Raw genomic sequence first — 5,000 nt, 5'->3', positions numbered from 1 at the left:
TATAAAATATATAAAGAATGTTGATGTTACTTGGGTAAAGAAAGACTCGAGGATTCGAAAAGTTTTAATCAGCTGGGGTCACATGTGGCAGTGAACGGAGAAGTGAGTTTTTAGGTGAATAAGAATAAAATAAGCGGGTTAACGTCTGAATTGAATAGTGTGTGCAGCATAGAAGATTTAGGGATAAATGTAAATAGAAGATTGTATGAAGTTGTTATTGTGTCCACGGTTTTGCATGGAATTGACTTAGTATATAATTAAATAAAAAACGAACAAAGTTAATTTTTGGGGAATAAGATGGTTGAGAACTCTAATTGGCTTTTCAGAAATGGGTAGCGTTAGATGTAACACAGAGAAAGGGCGTTAAAATGCGATTAGGTAGATCAGAGAGATGGATTAATGGAGATCAAAAGAGCTTTGGATGTGGATGACAAGCCAGTAGACTGAGAGAGAGGGAATGGATGAGACGAGAATATGTGGAGGAAGAAAATCAATGGATGGGCGACGCCGCACAAAATTATGTTTTCCGCAACAACATCGTAGATAAATAAATGTGGAAGGAGGGCGCTGTAGAGTAAAATATTTTAGATAAATAAACTTTTATTGTAGTACTCTGCTGGTTGTCCAGACTGCATTACATTTGACTCAAGAACTTGGGAATGATAAAGTTTTTGGTCCAACTTTTTCCCGCTCTTCCAAGGTCAACCTAATGTTCTTGACTTTCTTCAACTTGATTTCAACCTTATTCTGTATGTTTTGGTGTCAAAAATAACTGTGTGTGTGGAAGGGAGACCATGTGTGGATGTCCTGTAGAAAAGATAAGGTCGTCTGGCTGTAGTCTTTTCAGTGTATAGTCGTCTTCTTAGGATTTCAGTTCGACCGTAGCTAAACGCCTCAGAACACTGATTGTTACAATACTCAGAAGAGAGTCTGGGTAGAACCTAACATAAGGACATAACAATCACAATACTACTCCCAGACAATGGTAAGAAACCTCTGGTAGGTCAAAACCCTATCAGTTGAGTCCATTTTTTTTGCCGATATTGGGTCACTTCCACGCCTGGCCAGGGCTGTTGGTTCCCAAAAGTCCAGGCCAGGCAAGTCCCAGGAACTCAACTCTCCCACCATGTGCTCATGAGTTCGACACGGTATTCACAGAGCTACTGGGTAAAACCAAAGTGTTTAATCTCCACTATGGTGTCCCTTGATATCAATAGCATGCTTAGCAAGGTCCCACAAGACGTGAACAAGAGATTACTCGGGCAAGTCATTAAAGAGACGACCAGGCTTTTAAAGGAAAACGAGAAATTATCCACTTCAAAGCTCATGGGTCTGATGACTCTTTGCCTTGATCTCACCGTTTTCCGTTTCCGTGTAAATAGGTGTCAGTAGGCGGGTGTCAACAGGTGTATATATATATATATATATATATATATGTATACATATATATATATATATATATATATATATGTATACATATATATATGTATATATATATATACATATATATATATATATATATAGTGTATACATATGTATACATATATATACATATATATATATATATATATATATATATATGTATACAGTATATATATATACTGTATATATGCAAGGTAACCACTTAAGAAAATAAACAAATGGAGCAGAGCGCTTTCGTATATTACATCTTCAGTGTAAATTACAAAGAAAGAGGGTACAACAAACATAATATAGTATGACAAGAGTATAAGGAACTACACTAGGAAAGGTAGTGGACGAATTGTCCAGGCGTGGGTCACACGTCCAGTATTTTTACATTTTGTAATTATTGTTTATTTCCTTACAAATATAATTATCAATTTTATACAATCCTAAGTTAAGGTTAAAGTTGTTATAATTTGTAAATTTAATCAGACAACTTTCAATTAAATTTCTTTCGGCAAAATTATTGTCAAAAGTAATCACTCTAGCGTTTTCCCAGTTGACAGGGTGATTAAAAGTGCTTAAATGTTTAAAAATGTCACTTGACTCATTCCCGTCTTTGACACATTTCTTGTGTTGTTATATACTGACAGAAAGATCTTTTGCCGTTTGGCCGATATAGAATTTATCACATATTTGGCAAGGAATTTTGTACACACAGCCCTTTTGGCAGTTTTTAGAATGATTAATTAGGTACTGTTTGATTGTGTTATTATATCTGAAGGCTACATTGATATTAAAATGCTTAGGTAATTTGGGAACAATAGTTAAGTTTTCTTGGTAAGATAAAACTACTAGGTTATTATGGACTTTGGATTTGTTAGGCAGAGAATTGTAATAAGCGTGTGTATATATGTATATATATATATATGTATATATATATATATATATATATATATATATATGTGTGTGTGTGTGTGTGTGTGTGTATGTATGTGCGTGCGTTTTTATATATTTGCATATATGTATATGACTGCCATTATTACTTGAATAAACTCATTATTTTATTTGCCATGAAAGGTTTACTAAACCTGTTCATGTGTTTGAAAAGAAATACATACATATATATATATATATATATATATATATATATATATATATATATATATATATATATTTGTTCTTTGTATTCACGAACAAGTCCTTTTTTAGATGGACGAGATTGATAACGAAGTTCCTATTACCAACAATTATTGTTAGTATATTTATCATAATAAATAACTGTGAGGATAACTCTTACACTCTGAGTACTGCACTGATGGTGTAATTGGAAGCGTGCTGGTCTCACATTTGTTTGATTGTGGGTTCAAATCCTGCACTTCTTTCCGATTCCCAGCAGTCACTACTTGTTATCTGACCCAACAGTCCCAAAAGTGTATGATATGGCAAAGGTGACGACCTCGGGCGCAGCTCCTCAGCGTCTCTTGCCGTAGGCTCTTCACCTCTCGTTCTGAGAACCATCAACAATACTCGTCTTGTGAGCAAATTCTATTGAGAATAAAATTTGCTCACAGGACGATCTTTTGGTTGTTGTCTCAGGCATGGGAGAAATGCAAATGCTCCTCTTAGTTTCTTTGGTCTTGGATATTTTCTTGGTTGAGAGGGCGAGGGGCCGTACCCTCAGGGATAATAACTGATCCCTGGGGCACTCCGCGTCAGAAGAAGCGAATACTTTTAGCGTCTCTTCTTGGATGTTTTCCCTCCTCCATGACAAGAGCTTCAATAACAATGTAACCTTTTGCAATCGGATGAAATTGAGTCGTGGAGTTAGGAGGAAGAGGAAATGGGGAATAAGTTTGTTCTGTGTATGATTATTTCTTTCCGTTCTAATGAAATTGCGTTCCTGAAACAAACAATACTATCGTAAAAGGTCCCTTATTTCTCCTCCTCAGCTTGAAGAGATTTCCTTTAGTTTCTCTTCAGAGACACCAAGCAATTCTATGCAAATGTGGAGTAACCTAGAAAGAAAATAGTCTCTAGATCGGCTGAGAACCTAGTTTGTCTCTTGTATGCAATTCACCTAGAATCTGGGTTCTCAGCGTGAGGTCCATGGACCAGGGTGGGGGAAGGGAGTGGAAGGCAAAGAGTGTTTCAGTGGGTCTACAGCCTCAAAACTAGAAAAAGTATCTATTGAATGCTTAGTGATTTTTTTTCACCGTTGAAATGGTCTCCATTGGTGCCTGTACAACAGCAATACATAAGTATGGGATACGTGATGAAAGACGGGTTGAAGTCCTTGACTTCGAATCGTCTGGCGTTCATGAAACCTCTTACGACGGTTTTAGGCAAAGATGTTTGTTCAAGTGACAACCGTGTATCTGTTTTAAGACGCTTGGGTTTAAACAGAATAGAATATATAAAATTGATACCGAACTGAGAGATTTAATGTTTCATGAAGTAATATGATTTTTTTTTCTTATTAGTTTATTTGGTGATCATTCATTGACGTAGCTTTTTATTCATTTACTCATTTGTTTATTTAACCAGTTATTCATTTACATATGAATTTATTCAACTTTTTATTCATTTGTTTGTTTATTTGTTCATATATTCACCTATTTGTCTATCAATACATTTATTCATTCATTTGCCCTTTTTCCATATGATTATTTGATAGCTTATCTATTATTGATGTATGTATAGATTGAGTTAATTGAACTCATATTAATTTATCTACTTACTAATCAATCATTTCCTGATTTCTCTATATACAATTCATTTACTCATTGCATTCGTTATCATTCCTTCATGTATTTATTCACTAATGACTTCATATATATCAATTACTTGTTTATTATTTAGTTGCTAATTTGTTTACCATCTATTCACATATTTGTTATTCACATAATAGATATAGGTTATCTATTTTCAATTCATATACTATTTATTCATTAATATTCACATTCATCTAATCACTTTTTCAAGTATTCATTTACATATTTACGTAATTTGCATTAGGCTTCCCTTATATAGGCAATGAGACCTTTTGGTATATGGTTTCACGCATTTTTCTACTTTTGCAGCTGTAATTTCGTAAGCATTCGTCCTGGTAGAGTAGCCAAATCACGGACCAGGTTCCGGTAGAGGAGAAAGAGAAAATATGTTTCCGGAAGCGTGCCAGGCTTTGCCTTGGGGTCGCCTGAATACTAAATTCCGGCTCGAGACTCGGGCCGACTTCTTGATGCCTGAAGATATATTTGGGTTCCCTGCTTACCCTGAACTATTTTTTTTTTTTATCATTAGTTTTGTCGTTGTATTTTTTTTTCTGTTTTTTTTTCTTTATTTTTAATTTTTTCTCTTTTGTATTTTTCAACTTTTTATCTTTTTAATGCTTAATTTATTCCTTTTTTGTACATTTTTTCTTTTTTTTTGTATATCAAAATTTTTGTATTTTTCCTTTTTTGTATTGTCCCTTTATATATATATATATATATGTATATATAATATATATATAATATATATATATATATAATATATATTTTTTTTTTCAATTTGTTAATATCTTAAGCCCTAAGAGGTTCATTACTGTGACTTTG

At 33.8% G+C, this 5,000-nt stretch overlaps 1 protein-coding gene across 1 annotated transcript in view; it reads left to right on the top strand.

Annotated features, from left to right (window-relative positions):
- Nucleotides 1-5,000, top strand: part of LOC143038918 (zwei Ig domain protein zig-8-like) — a 599,484-nt gene that overhangs the window by 276,840 nt on the left and 317,644 nt on the right. The gene's annotated exons all lie outside the window — the stretch shown is intronic.

Source organism: Oratosquilla oratoria, chromosome 25 (genome assembly GCF_046742065.1).
Source record: "Oratosquilla oratoria isolate Oo_2021 chromosome 25, ASM4674206v1, whole genome shotgun sequence".
In the NCBI taxonomy this organism is placed as follows: Eukaryota; Metazoa; Arthropoda; class Malacostraca; order Stomatopoda; family Squillidae; genus Oratosquilla; species Oratosquilla oratoria.
Note: the sequence above shows the minus strand (reverse complement) of the source record. Positions and strands in the feature narration are given on the sequence as shown.